This window comes from Clarias gariepinus, chromosome 19 (assembly GCF_024256425.1).
Source record: "Clarias gariepinus isolate MV-2021 ecotype Netherlands chromosome 19, CGAR_prim_01v2, whole genome shotgun sequence".
NCBI lineage: Eukaryota > Metazoa > Chordata > Actinopteri > Siluriformes > Clariidae > Clarias > Clarias gariepinus.
This window is the reverse complement of record NC_071118.1, coordinates 4,627,805-4,643,832: the sequence shown is the minus strand read 5'-3', so window position 1 is coordinate 4,643,832 and position 16,028 is coordinate 4,627,805. Positions and strand designations below refer to the sequence as shown.

Sequence of the window (16,028 nt, the reverse complement as noted above, 5' to 3'; positions counted from 1 at the left end):
AGAAGCAGCGAAATGTTGCACAATGAGACAGGTAGAAGGAAAATAAGAAAAATAATTTGTTAAAACATATTGGATGAAATTTTGTGTTTTGATAATGTGGGTACCTAAGACATTTAAAGATAAATAAATAAATATTTATGTGGATTCTAAATAATCAAATTACAATGAGGTTGTTTTGTACAAAGGTGAAGACACTACTGTCTTTGTCTTATTTGCATTTTGTTTTCTTTAAGCTATTAAAGCTGTGCAAATACTGCATGATCTTGGGTTATTTTAATGTGTTGAGATGTTATTTCCTTTAAATACACACTCTAAATAACAATAGTTATATTTTGAATTTGGGAGAAATATTGTCAACAGTAAACAAAAACAAAACACAAAAACTGTTCATCTCATCAATACATGCACATGTAAGAAAAAAAAAAAACTGATTATGCTGCATTGATCTCTTATTTTTTCCAGAGCTGTGTGTGTGTGTATATATATATATATATATATATATATATAAAGTCTGCCTGTGGTTTCTAAATTAATTTGGCTGCCCAGGATGGCCTGGGTTGGTGTTGGATTTCCCGGCTGAAATTGTGGTGACGCTTCACATTACTGCATTAAATATCAAAACGGTTTTGGAACATATGAGACAAATTGGTTTAAAACTTCCTATAGGAAGAAGATTTCATTGAATCAGCGAGACATACAAACAATATACAGACAAAACCTTCCATTTATTTATATAAATATAAACCAGGTTTTACAAAACACTAATATAAGTTAAAGTCATATTTCATAGTAAGGCTCTCTACATAAAGGCTTCCAGTTAACACTTGCTTATAATTCAATTCAATTTTATTTCTACAGCGCTTTTAACAATTGTAATTATCGCAAAGCAGCTTTACACAATCAAAAGAATGATTTAAGTTTGTATGGAATGTGAATGTGTATGAATAAAAATGGTCAGATAGTCCCTGATGAGCAAGCCGAGGGCGACAGTGGCAAGGAAAAACTCCCTGAGATGGTAATAGGAAGAAACCTTGAGAGGAACCGGACTCAACAGGGAACCCATCCTCATCTGGGTGAAACAGAGAGCAGGAATTGAGCTGGATTCATACAGTGTGTTAGGTGGCAGCCAGTTCAGCTATAACAGTTGATGTTAATTGATGTTAATATGGAGTCCAGGTAGTTATTGGAGGCTCGGGTAGACTTTCCTGAACTATCGAGCGACTGCAGCCAAGTCAAGTCCTCAAAGAAACAGCTGTCAACATCAGCCGAGATCATCCCAAAGAGACACACGGGGCATCCATGTGACGAGATCTCCAACCAGGAGCGGGGCACCAGGATGGGTCAGACAGGTCCGGAGGGCAGAGGGAGTCTGGATCACTGGCAGCTCAGGAACGACATGTGTAGCTCGACAGAGAGAGAGAGAGAGGGAGAGAGCAGAAGAGGGGAGAGCAGAAGAGGAGAGATAACAGTGAGGTATGGTCACAGTCACATAATGTATAATTAAACTAAACCTTATTAACAGGTTACAGTTACAAATACTCTTAGGCATCTTAAACATATACAACTGATTTTTTCATATAAACAGTAATAAAAAATATTTTTTTTTTAATAAAAAGTAACAATATTGTCTAGCTAGACTTTTAATTCTTGATTAGACGTTTATAAATAAATTGTTGGCAAACAAAACACACAAGAAAGGAAAATCTAAATCTAGTTTTTTGCAGTATTTGCTACGACCTTGATGAGCTCCCTGCGCACCTTCACACTCTGACAACTCCAGTTCTCTGACTTGGTTAGGTAGAGGAGAACGTCGCTTCCCGAAAACTGGATCAGCTTATCATACTCATGACATTTCAGAGCTGCTGTCACTAACTGGAGAGATAGAGGGAGGGAAAAAGACAGATAGATAGAAAGAGAGAGAGAAAATACATAAAACAGTAGAAAGTAATGTTTATATTTATCATGTAAAAACATTTACCTTGTTGACGTTCTCAAAAACATAATATTTTTTACATGCTTGTTTGAATAAATTCTGGTATGTGTGTATGTGTCTGCTGTGTGGTTTTCAGTGACATCCCTGTCCGTTTTAAGTGAAGTGAGGGTGTGTGTGTGTGTGTGTGTGTGTGTCTGAAACGTGGTTTTCAGTGACATTGTCATATTCTGCCTGGAGTGAGTGAACGGGTGAGTGAGCATGTGCTTTGCACCTGTTGTGTGGTTTTCAGTGAAATTTGTGGTAGAGGAAATTATATGAGAAATCATTTCAAAACATCAACACATATGACCTGTAAAATACGACACTTATGAATCAAGTCCAGTCGAGTTAAATGCCTCACTACAATCCTACAAAAGAGTGTTTAGATATTAAACCACAGCGCTGCAGAATTCTCACATCTAACCGGACAGAATGAGTTTTCTATAAGAGAGCAGGATAAACTGCAAAACAAATCAGAGTTTTATATTTACACAAATAGTTTTGCACAAATAGTTAACAATAAAAAAATAATTATCATTAAATCAGAAGGACTTACATAGTAAAGTTTGCAGTAAGATGTTTATTCGACATTTTAAATAATCTGTTTACTATTATGCAGTACTGTGCACAAGTCGTCGGCTACATTCACACCACCAGCCTGAAGTGACTCAGTTTTAATGAACCATCCAGTTATATTTGCAAAATCAGTTGCTAGAAGTACTGTGGCAGATTCTTTAAAATACTCACCAGCTAATTCCTTATAAAACTGTTTTTTTAGTGTTGTTGCACTAAACATCGACTATGCGTAGTTTACAGGTTATTGCTTTCAGGAATAGATTTTTAGATACAAATGTTTTATTATTTGTGAAACCAAACACTTTATAGCATTTCTTCGCAGATGCCTAAGAATTTCACATAGTACTGCAAATGCTCAACAAATTAATCTTGCAGGCGGTCCACAGCGTTGACAAAATGTTGTGGTATAAAATAAACACCTTAGAACCCTAAATAAATCCCCACCCACCAAACCCTAACTGCCCCAATGCTGAATATTTTTCCTTAACCTCCATTATACTTTAGTGCTGACAACTTCCTGCTAGTGCATCGTGATGTATTACAGTTTAATAAACATTCTTTAAAAAATCTTATTAATGTGTGTACGTGCTATTTATTTATTTATTTTTAGACAAAAACAAATAATCCAAGGCAATGTCAGGTCACACACACACACACACACACACACACACACACACACATCTATCAGCTAGTGAAATGTGAATTTACACTGTGATGCTGTTCCTCCTCCTGCTGGTCGATAAAGTTGTAACAGTTAACCACAACAAAGCCGTGCTTCCAGTTAATGTTAGGAAACAAAAGCAAATGATAAATCAGTAACGTCAAATCCACGTCTCCCTGCTATCACCAACAAGGCTACACACACAAGCACATACACACAGGTTAGTCTAAATACCAAGCATGAATTCCACTGAAACCAGAGCGCACACACACACACACACACACACACACACACACCTTGGTCAAGTGTGTATTTTTAACTAAATGCAGCAGAAGTATGTGACACTTCTGTAACAAACATAATAATTAAGTAATACAATGCAACAGTGTATATCAATATTCGTGCTTGTGATGGATGTGTAATTGCAGGTGTGTACAATAAAACCTTATGCAGCAGGCGTGTTTACTTGCCTGTCCTACTGGAGTGTATGCACATGTATTTAAGTGGCAAATGTATCTGTAAGAGACTCCAATTATTAGTGTAGCAGGTGCGTGCAGACCTGCACTACATGCCAGTGTTTGTGTCCCAGTAAAGTGCTGAGCTGTGTGTGTTGTGCACCGTGCTGAGTGTTGCTCCTGTTTGCGTATCTGAACCACAGCATCTCTGCACATCAGCAGTAGCTGATCCTCCCTGTGGAGACGCCCCTGCTCCTGATGTACTCTACATACAAAACAGCATTTGAAAGAGAGAGTGAGAGAGTGAGAGAGAGAGAGAGAGAGAGAATAATCAAACTGCTTCATCAACACACATATTCTGATGGTTGTATTGTGGAGTGCTTTGAACTTCAAAGCATGTGTACTCAGTGCTTGTTGAAACGGTGTGTTCTTACCATACTGGGATTGATTGAGGGTGCGGTCTGTTTTAACTGTGACTGCCAATCACCCCAAGGTGGTAACCCTCTGCCCCAGCTCTGAAAAGCACATGATGTCGCAGCAACCTACACCACTGCTCCTGCAATTAAAGTATGTAAATAAAGCGTGTCATTAAACAATCTACTGTAGAGTAAAGAAAAATATGCGATTGGTTCAAATTCTTACCGGCACATTGTATCAAAATACCCAAACCCAGCCACTGGATGCAGTGCCAGTCCCAAGCCCAGATAAAATGGGAGGGTTGCGCCAGGACGGGCATCCGGCGTGAAACCTGTGCCAAGTTGTTGTGAGGATCAGATGGTCCAATGTGGTGAGGTGGTGGACCCTTTTTATATGTCAAGATATTGCTCTGGTCACGTCTAGTAAAGTCAGTCAAAGTCAGTACAGTCATTTTTGAAGCAAAATCAATGCTTTGCCACTACATGGTTGTAGAATTCGAAAAAGAGAAATTCTATATTTACAGGATTTTGAGCAGTTGAGGGTTAAGGCCTTGCTCAAGGGACTAACAGTGGCAACTTCGTGGGGCTGGGTTTTTGACCTAAAGAATTCTGGTCATTTTCTGGGTTTCTGATTGGAAGGTCAGGGGTTCAAGACTCAGCACTGCCAACTTGAAACTGTTAAGAATGTGAGCAAGATCCTTAATAAGAGCCATGCGTAGAGTTGATTGCTGATGCTTGATCCGCCACCTGGTAGTACCAGGTCACGCTGGTGACCTCATCTTTTACAGCATCAAACCTTACCTGATGTCCTTTGCCCTCGAGCCACTTGATCTTTGCAAAAATATCAACATACAATTCATTTCTATTGATAAAACTAGTTAGTGACTTTTATTTTATTTCATCGTCCTCTTGCACGTTTCCATTTTCATATTTGTCAGTCATAATCTTTTTTTTTTTTAATTTGCCAAGATGTTCTGAAATTCTTCCATACACAACCGAATTGATATATAGAATTCTTCCATTTCGAAATCTACAATTATTTTGTCTTTAATTTCTGATTCTGTCACAGGAGTCAGTGTATGTTTTGCCAATTTATTAAATTCTTCCTCATTGTAATTTGTACCTAAAATGGGGGCTGCAAATGAGGTGAATATTTTTGAGTGAAATTTTAATATGTGATTTATTAAAGATGTGCTCCCCCCTTTTTGATCTTGTTGATTTCTCTTTTAATTCGTCAATAAATGTTAAATTGATTCCCAATTGATTTAATTCGGCAAATGCCTCCGTCAGTCTGGTTTTGACACTGTCTGTTATGCGCTGTCTGTCTTTTCTGTTCTTAGCTCAAGAAATCAGTCCTGTGGAAAAAAGTCAAATCCAAACTGTTAACTCTTCAGTAAATGTATTTAATTTATATTTAGTAAGAAAAGCAGAAATAACACACTTTTAAATTCTTCCACATTCTTGAAAGGCAATGCGTCTCCTGCTGCCGGTGGCTGTAGTGCAAGCCTCTGAATAAGAAAAGATAAAATAATTCCGTAAAAACTGTTAGTATGAACTGGCCTAATGGTGAACATGCAGTAATTATACTATGATCAGGTCATATATATAATGGCATTGAGGAGCACACTGGACAGCAGGACTGAACTTAATCCTGTACATTTCTTTAGATTGTTGCCTGGCCAATAAATAAAATCGATAAGTTCCGAAATTGACATTCAATTAGTTAATTTAATATTAATAACAATATTAATATGTTCAGTTATCTGTATGTGCAGGTCAGTTTCGGCTGTAAATGATTGTATTTTTTTCTTTGCAAGTATTGAACTGCTAGCTAATATTAGATGTAGCGCACGTACTATCATCACTTAAAATACTATATGTTAAAAGACATTCATATCATTTATTGTAAAGTTACATTGCTCCCAAGTCTGATTTAAAAAAAATAAATAAAATTTTGTCATAATGTAGTCACAATTGTTCTAATTTTTACATTTTAAAAAAATTATGTCTGCATTAGTGAGGTTTAAAAGTTTTCCTCTTTTTAAAAGAAATAAGGTGCAGACTGATACAGAAAAAATCATTTGTTATTTATAATTAATTAATAATTGAATGAAATTTATTGTTTTGCTAATTTGGGTATCTAAGTTATTTAAAGATAAGAAAATAAATAAATATATATTTATTTTGATTATTAGATGATATAATTACAATGAGATGGTTATTGGACAGAAGTCAAGTCAGCAGTTTTTTTCCAAGTGAAATATTTCACCCTACATGTAATTAATCTACAAAGTTAAAAGCGATATACAGATAAAAATTAATTATATTGAACTATAAAGCAACAATTAATGATTTAGTTTGAGCATCAATTGATAAAAATTAGACACTGCGTTTGGATTGTAAATCATTTAAAAACCAAACTAATGAAACTGGCCTGGACAAAAATAATGGAAGCCTTACCCTAATTTTTGGTTTGGGACCCTCCATGACATCATTGAATGGGGAACTGGAGGCTGGGAAGGTTGGGTCTGTGCTTGATGCTGTGGTACTCTGGATGTCCTGTTATGGAGTCAGATCAGTGTCATAACTCACAAAAAACGAATTTGACCTTTTCTTATTTAATATTTGTTTTAATTCGATGAACATCAGGACATTACACACTCCCAACTAAGAGTCAGGACTAAACCATTTTCCCTCGCGGGTCTGTCGACTGTTTTTAAGTTATTCTTACAGATTTCACACAGAGCAGAAAAACCCAACCAATGAGAAGCGTGCTCTCTGCTCTGTGTGTTGGTAGAGAGCGTGCTTTTCATTGGCATTGGTTAGGACTCGCCAGACAGGGCGGAGTTTTGCCCAGGGCGCCGCACTAAGCGCGCGAAAATAAAAGTTTAAAACGATTAAAAAAAAACAACAACAACATGTGTAATTAATTAAATATTAGTTATATACAAATTAAAGAGTGGGCTGTGGTAGTCTGGATGTGATGATCAGTGTCATAACTCGCAAATATATATATATATATTTTTTTGCATTTACAAACCTCTCAAGATTTATTCATTTTTTTTTTTTAATTCCTGGGTTTGCGTGTGGGTTTATAGAGACTTCTCTGCCGCTCTTCACTTACTTGTAGCTTATCAGATGGCTCTTCGAATTTCAGCCAATCACATGAAGGTAAATTTGGGGGTTGATTAGGGTTGCCAAGTCCCTGAAACAGAAATAACGGTCAGGGACAAGAGGGAAGTTGGCTTTTTTTTTTTTGTATGTGGCACTAGTGGCTCTAGGGTGGGGAAAACTCCCCTTAAACACAACAACAAAAAATATTTGGTATGACTGACATTATATGTAACGTTATGCGAGCTAGCATATACATAAAATTATACTTTTTAAGCTGTTCTTAACAGCTGCATAGCTTTATTTTTTTCTCCCTCCCGGGGGTGTGTAGACTGGTTATAAGTTATTCTTACCAATTTCACACAGAACAGAAGAATGAGATATGCCTTTAAGGCTGTACAGTTTAGTATATACTCACAGTAATAATAATCTGTGATTTATTTGGTAGCATTTTGTAGTGAGTGATTTTACTAAATCTAATTTTAAGTTCCAAAGTTAAAAGTGTGACATGAAAAAAAAAATGCTACGAACAAACGATTAATAGAAAACCGATCGCACAAATGCACATCTCATTCTCAACTTTTACCTTATATACATAATTAAAACTTAATTAATTACCCACATTTTTTCATCATTTTTAACTTTTCGCGCGCTTAGTCCCGCGTCCTGGCCAAAACTCCGCCCTTTCTGGCGAGTTCTAACCAATGAGAAGCGTGCTCTCTGCTCTGTGTGTCGGTAGAGACCGTGCTTCTCATTGGCATTGGTCAGGACTAGCCAGACAGGGCGGAGTTTTGGCCAGGGCGCCACACTAAGCGCGCGAAAATAAAAGTTAAGAATGATGACAACATTTGTGTAATTAATTAAATATTAATTATATATAAATTAAAGAGCAATTATAATTTATCTTATAGAAAGTGAAGTTGCTGTGCTTTAAGCAGGTCTATGCACACTGCACAAATGAAAGGCAATACTAGACAGTTTCAATCATACCCTGGAATTCAAATTCTAGGATCCATCTGACTGGATGCAAGAAATCTAAAAAACCCTTATACAGCAAAAAAAAATAATAAATAAAGTTTTATTTGCATTTTAAACCTATTAATTTACTTTATTTTGGGCCATTTTTTTGATAAATGATATGGAAACATGACTTACCTTCAAAACGATGAGTAATTCATTGTCCTTTTCAGCAACTACTTCCCACTGTTCAGCATGTGGTGCTAGGACATGGTCAACAGCCGCCTTTATTATCCCAACGACGGGAACAGTGTTCATGAAACCCACCCAGCATAGTGGCTGTTGAAGGTGGGATTCATGAGCATCGGATTTTGCCATTGGCATTTGACCTGCAATCTCTACGTTTGCAGTCGGTGTGAATGTGGCGTGTGTTGTGTGTCGTCTAAGGATGTGATCAGAAAACGTCTTTGCTTTATCAGTATGTAAATCAGTAAGGTGACATAAGGGTTGCCAGATCCAGGAGAAAGTCCCACTTGATGTGGTAGCGAAGTATTGTGTGTGTGTGTGTGTGTGTGTGTGTGTGTGAGGGAGGAGGTAGATGATACCGAGATAGGGGTTTGTAAACAGCATAAAGATTTTTGAGTTGTAAACAACAGTGCACGTTCAATGATTTTAATAATACTAAATAAAAAAAGGCTGTGGCCTTTACAGAACAGATGGACACACATTTTAGAATAGATTTTGAGGCACTAGGTCACATGACCTGGAAGGCATTGAAATAAAATCATCAAATTTTCTTTCAAGACATATTAATAAATATGCAAAGTGATAATATGCAAAGTCATTATACACCACCACGCATCACATTGACACTAACAGTAACAACATTAATTAATTAATTTTAAATATGAATGTTTATAATATTAATGTTGTTGTTGGTCTTTCGGTTGCCACGGCAAGGGGTTGGAATATCCAGTCTGCAGAGCAACTTGGCACAGGTTTTACGCCAGATGCCCTTCCTGACGCAACCCTCCCATTTTATTCGGGCTTGGGACTGGCACTGCATTCAGTGGCTGGGGGTTTTGGACACTGGCTGGGAATCGAACCCGGGGTTAAAAAAAAAATTGCAAATGGCCCCTAACTCGCGCAGTAGGCAAGGTGCTTTCACCGTACTCTGGAGATTTACTGTATGGAGTATGACAGTAATTTTAGCTGTGATTTTAACTTCGGAGCAATTATAGACAGGTTTCCCTTCATGTCGGCTTTAATAGATCTCTCAGGGTCGGCTGTACCGCAGGCGGGACAACATGCATTGTTTCTGGTAACCATGAAAAGAATGTAAACGTTAAAAATGTTGGGTTAGTTATCTACTTTGATTTAGTTTTTTTATTTAGTTTTTTCTAGACAAGATGTTAGCTTTTTTTTCCTTTCAATTTACCTTTAACATGCCTATTACTGGAAGAAGGTTGAAATCAGACACAAAATATCACTTAGTTTTATATAGGTAGGAAGGGAGCAAGAAACAGGAGCTATGGTGCAGACATGGACTCAGAAATAATCTAACTTCCAACATACAGTATATATTTTTATATCTAATGCCTTTTTTGTTTTGTTGTAGTATCCAGTGCACACGTCTCTACAGATTCCATTGATGTGTTTATGTAGGCTTGTTTTATCCTACAACGTTAAACCCAAGTTGTAGCAAATTTTGTGTCTCTCTTGTGTTTGAGGCGTGGATTGCAAATTCAGTTAAAGTTTAAGTCAAGAGGCACTTTTGAATAATAAAAGAAATGGTACACACAGGCCCAGACTAGCCAGACTAGATTCCCGGTGGCCTGACGACTGATTTGGTGCTGCCATTATAATAATATAATATTTTTTAAAATATATGTTATTACCTACCCTGTGTATTAAATTGATGATTCCCGAAATTAGTTAATTAAATACTAATAACAACATTAATCTTTTCATTAATCTGATTCTATTAGTCTTAACCCTGACACCACTGCTAGGATGGAGAGAAATCATAATTTCTGATTTATTCAGGGCTTCAAGTGCAGTCAGATTCATCTGTAAATGATTGTAGTTTTTATTTGAACTGCGAATAAATATTAGATGTAGCGTCATAAAATAATCACTTAAATATTATATGCTAAAAGACATTAAGATTATTTGCTTTAAAGTTACATGGGTATTTTATCAGACACAAAATATCATTTTATATAGGTAGGAAGGGAGCGAGAAACAGGAGCTATAGTGCAGACATGGACACAAATGAGTCATATTGTCTGATTTTTCAAAATATATTTAGTCATAATGTAGTCATTTATTGTTCTGATCTTTACCTTTTAAAAGATTATGTCTGCTCATTTGTGAGATTTAAAACTTTTTTTTTTTTTTTTTTTTACTTATTTTTAAATGAAGGTGCGATGATCACACATCAGATTCAGCCAGGGACTGAGACAGGTAAAAGGAAAATAAAATCATTTGTTATAACATATTGGATAAAATTTATTGTTTTGCAAATTTGGGCATCTAAGACATTTAAAGAATAAATAAATACATATTTATTTAGGTTCTGAACAATTAAATTACAATGAGGTGGTTGTTTTGCACCAAGGTGGAGACAGTCCTGTCTTATTTGCATTTTGTTTTATTTAAGTTATTAAAGTTGTGCAAATACTGCATGATCTTGGGTTATTTTGATGTGTTGCATGTTTGTCATTTCCTAAATATACATTCTAGATAATAATAGTTATATTTTGAATTAAAAAATATCATCAGCAGTTAAAAAAAAAACTGTTTTTACCAATACATGCACATGTAAGAAAAAAACATAAGAAATTGATTATGCTTCATGGGCATTCGTTTACGCATTTTACTGCATATCGTACTGTGTATGTTACAAATAATTTTTTTTTTCAGAGCTGTGTATATATGCTACATATATTAGAGGGTAAGTAATAAGTCTGTCTGCGGTTTCTAGATTTATTTGGGTGCCCAGGACGGCCTGGGTTGGTGTGGGATTTCCCGGCCTGAAATTGTGTCCCAATCCGGCCCTGACTGAAGGTGACATGGTTAAAGAGATTGGAGAAGATAGTAAGTGGATAGTAAGACACTTCAACACAAATTAGCTTTTTCTTTTTTTGCCCAGAATCACATGACAATGATTTAATTGGAGATTTTGTTTTTGGAAAACTTTTTGGAAAACTTTTTGGTGTTGCATTTCACAATGAAAATATAAATTCATTAACATTTAAAGATTGTGGATAATTTGAGTTAATTGATAACATCGATTAATCATTGCACCCCTCCTGTCCAGGTGTTTTTCTTTATGAAGTCATGGGACGTGATTGAGGCGTGAATCTGCTGTCTACGGTACAAAGAAATCTCTCACCGTTCACCTGTTTATACCATGCTGTGCGTTTTCTTAAAGAAAGTAAGTGGTTTAGGCAGTCTGTTAAGACATTCACCCAGTCACTTGAAGTCTGTCCATTGCTCAGTCAGTCAGTCATGTATTTAATGACTCTGCCCCTCAGTCAGTTGCTGTCCTTATTTGCTCAGTCACTCAGTCTATTGTTAAATCATTTCTTCAGTCAGTTCCAGTTTTTCAGTCAATCGTTTAGTCAGTCATTCAGGCAGTCAATCAGACAATTGCTCAGTCAGTCACTCAGTCATTGTTTACTTCGGTCAGTTGCTGTTTTTAGTTAGTTGCTCAGTTACTTAGTTCATTGGTAAGTCAGTCATTTTGTTGCTCAGTCAGTCACTTTGAAGGACTTTCAGGAAGAAGAGGAAGGACTTTCTGAAGGAGGGAGATAAGCTGAACCTGTACGCTACCACAATGAGAAAAGGAAGAAGAACATCTTGATGATGAAGCAAAGCCAGAATGTCCGGACCAAAGGCAAACGCTTCTTCAAGGAGAAACGGGTTTGAGTGTCAGCTGCAGACTAAACAGGAAGCTGTGCAGGTTTTAAACATGTTAGAGGTACAGTTTTAGTCTGAGTAACTTTTATGTTGTATTTTTTTTCCCACAGATTGCTCTCAGATATGCACTTTTGAGGAAGAAAAAAAAACAAGTAGCATCTCACTATCAGAATCTCTGTACAGATTAGTGATGGTTCGTTCATGAACGATTTGTTCTTTTTTAAAGAATCTTTAACGTGACTCAGAAGAATGAGTAGTCTCAGTGAGTGATTTGTTAATTTTCTACTGCGCGTGCATGCGGAAAGCATCGCAAAACCTCCGTAGGTTATGTACAGGAAACAGAAATGAGTAGTTACCTTTGAGTCCTTGGTCCGAATCGTTCGTTGCAGTGCAGTACAGAGCAAACAGAATTGAGCGATTCTTCTTCTCATGAGTCTTTTACTCGTTCATGTGTTCGTTTCGTTTCCTGTGTAATTCACTGCGTAGCGTCTATGAGAGTCACGTGACAAAAGAACAAATGATTCGGACCAAAAGATATGAGAGGTGAGCTGCTCATTCTGTTTATAATAATATGTCCCTGGCTGCACTGTAATATTTTCATTATTGGAACTATAACCAAATTTTTTGTATGTAGACGTATTTGGGGTCTGTTTATTGCAAATGTGACATTTTATTTTATTTCTGGTCAAAAGAATGAAATTAACTAAATTACTCAAAAAAAAAAAGATAAAAAAGAAATACACAGGAAGTTACAGGCAGTGGGTGAAAGGAATAAAAAAAGAGAGTATAAAAGTGTCAGTCATTTGTCTACACACATCTACAGTGGAAACAGCATTTATTTTGTGCCGAGAGGGTTTTAGGTAAGAACACCGCTTATTCCGCAACTGGCAACCCAGTCAGTTAGTCGGAAGTGCTGCATTCAGATCAACAAGTAGTTCATATGAAGTAGACTACACAGGGCACACTATAAAGTACACTGCGGCACGGACAACAGCAATCGGCAATTAAGTGCTCTTCCTGTGATATCCCGGATGTAAAGAAGGAAAAAAAACGGGACATAGGAGGGAAAGAAATCGAGACCACGTGAATCATTTCCTGCACCGCAAACTCCGAGTACAAACTAAATGCCTTTATATTTTAGGCCAAGCCGAAACTCACTTACTCAGAATTCTACATAGTAATTCTCTACATGCCTGTTTAACAACACACATATAACTCTAATCCGAGTACCCGAGAAAAAAAAGAAAAATATTTTTCTTCTTCCTTTATTTTTTAGCCAGGCGCATTACTGACCCTCACTGGACTGGATCGGTATTACACGGACAAGGATCAGGCTTTTAGGAGCATTGCTGCCACCTGCTGGACTAAATAGAAGAGTCAAGTTTCGAGAGATCTCGCCAAAAATTCTTCATTCAACGGTTCAAGGCCTGTCATTGCGCATGCGCAGTTTGTCTTCGCGGCATTTTGAGTGGGTTTTCCTTCAGTAACAGCGCTGTGGCAGGGGCTGAATATCCTCTGGTTTAGGTAGGTCTTCTTTTTGTTTTAACATCGAAAATAACCTAAATTAGTACGCAAATACGTTAAAAAAATTTATATTATGTTTTAAAATATTTTTCTGGGTAATGATATTTTACACGGAGCTCGGACAGCTATTTAGCGATCTGCCGAGTTCACGCCACGTGCTTCATTTGAAAGCAATGTTTAGTTTACTCAGTATAATTTAAAGGGAATGAATTAAAATATAAGGTTAGAGTGTGTAAATTATATGTTGTAAACGTAGGTTCGTTTTTTGGTCTTGTCATGCTGGTAGGGTCTTGGGAAGGCGGCTTTGGGACCCTGTAGAATTCTTCATTCAACGGTTCCAACTGTCATTGCGCATGCGCAGTTTGTCTTCGCTGCATTTTGAGTGGGTTTTCTTTCAGTAACAGCGCTGTGGCAGGGGCTGAATATTCTCTGGTTTAGGTAAGTTTTTCTTTTTGTTTTAACATCGAAAATAACCTAAATTAATACGCAAATACTTTTAAAAAATGTAATAGTTCACGCCACGTGCTTCATTTGAAAGCAATGTTTAGTTTACTCAGTATAATTTGAAGGGAATAAATTAAAATATACGGTTAGAGTGTGTGGTGAATTATATGTTGTAAACGTAGGTTCGTCTTTTGGTCTTGTCATGCTGTTAGGGTCGTGGGGAGGCGGCTTTAAGACCCTGTAGAATTCTTCACCGGCTGGTCCGTTCCGTTTCACTGACCGCGTTTTGGATTTAGCCCAATCAGTGTCGCTAAATGCAAACCACGTGATTACTGTTCATCCAGCCACACACAACATGGAAGCCGCATGAGGGAACACGTGATCAACCAGGCAAGTCGTCATTATTGTAAGTTAATACAGTATTGTTAAATACTGTAGATAGAAAACAAATAATAAGTTATAGGGTATTCCTTACTTTGTTAATTTTGTGGTTGTTTCTGATCTGTATAACATAGCAACACGCTGTACATAATGTTTAGTATAAAACACTGAAAATACATAATCATGTTGTATGGTTAATACCTATTATTTCAGAAGTTTAGTTTGTTTTAACATCAATTTTATTTTATTATTTAATATACCAATATACACGGTGCTCTTCATAAGTATTGAAACAGACAAGACAAAATTGTTGTTTAATATGGAGTTGATATATGATAAATATCATTCAAGGATAAATATGATGCAATAAAATTTCACATTTGATCTCTGTCGCATTTCAACTTGTACACGTTTTACCAGCTGAGCAGAACAGCATATTTAGAGTTTCATTTAGGGCTGCAACAACGAATCGATAAAAATCTATTACTAAAAGCTTTGGCAATGAATTTCATAATCGATTCGTTGTGCCGTGCGATGCAGAGACGTTTGATTATTTAAAAAAAAAACTTTAGTTAAGTGCGGAGCGAAGTGAACATATGCGTGTCCGTATGCGTGTAAAGCAAAAGCAAGTCTCATTAGAGACGTTAAAAATTTTCTCTCTCTGCTCAAGGATTAGCCTGCTCTTTGCCTGTTGTGTGTGTCTGTGTTTGTGTGCGTCATTGGACACCGTGCCCCACACACACACACAGACCCGTCCTACTTTCACCTTCACAGACACAGCACATGTCTGTGCACTTTCTAAAGATTTTAGTTCTGTTTTTGAATAAAAGGTTGGAAATGAATTTTCTTGGGTTTTTGTTTTTTATCCGATTCATCGATTAATAAAAAAAAAAACCGACAGATTAATCAATTATTAAAATAACCGTTAGTTGCAGCTCTAGTTTCATTTGGCTCACAGGTATTTTTATGTCCTCAGATGCATCCTGTTGCATTACTTATTTAAACAAAATGTAGGGAATGTTTAGTCTTAGTTTTATACATTGCTTCTGCATTTTGAGTCTACATTTGGTGACAACACAGACAGACTTTTATAACCATAAAATATTTGTGTTGAAATAGCTATCATCTTTTAATTATCTGTAGATTAATCTTATCTTTGCTTTTCCAGTTTGTATGGAGGGCACTGTATATATTTATTTATTTAATATTCTCCCCTTGTGTGTGTAATATTTGTTGTTTTAAACCAAGTCACTTTATTTGAAATGTAACATTGCACATGTCAAACTGTTTTTGCTTTTCTTTACATAGGTTTGGAATGCAGGGTAAGATTCAGCACAGGTTCCAGCACTATCAAGGGCGATCCTGGAAGCAGCCTTGTTCGTGTACTGACTGTGTCTGCACTTTTTAAAAACTGTAGGTGTTTTGTTAAAATCACAATTCACAAATAGACTGTTGCAGTTACTGACTGCTTTATTTTTAATTGAGTTACATGATTTAAAGGTGTTTGTCAACCAGCCCAGTTTTTAAACCCTATCAGAAACCATTTGATGAGGAGCTATGACAGTCAGATGTCCTCTAAAGGATTGTGAGCTGTCAATCATTGTCCT

At 36.5% G+C, this 16,028-nt stretch overlaps 2 long non-coding RNA genes across 3 annotated transcripts; one reads left to right on the top strand and one right to left on the bottom strand.

The window, feature by feature from the left end:
• Positions 1-1,626: 1,626 nt before the first annotated feature.
• Positions 1,627-4,476, bottom strand: LOC128507337 (uncharacterized). Of its 2 annotated transcripts, none has more exons than XR_008355808.1 (4): positions 4,307-4,476; positions 4,099-4,220; positions 3,769-3,929; positions 1,627-1,872 (listed from the first exon to the last, which is right to left on the bottom strand). It is a non-coding gene; the product is annotated as an uncharacterized LOC128507337 (long non-coding RNA). The 2 variants fall into 2 exon arrangements; XR_008355807.1 differs by having other exon boundaries at positions 3,828-3,929.
• Positions 4,477-13,989: 9,513 nt separating this feature from the next.
• On the top strand, positions 13,990-15,779 carry LOC128507341 (uncharacterized). Its single transcript, XR_008355813.1, has 3 exons — positions 13,990-14,034; positions 14,253-14,446; positions 15,730-15,779. It is a non-coding gene; the product is annotated as an uncharacterized LOC128507341 (long non-coding RNA).
• The last annotated feature ends 249 nt before the right edge of the window (positions 15,780-16,028 follow it).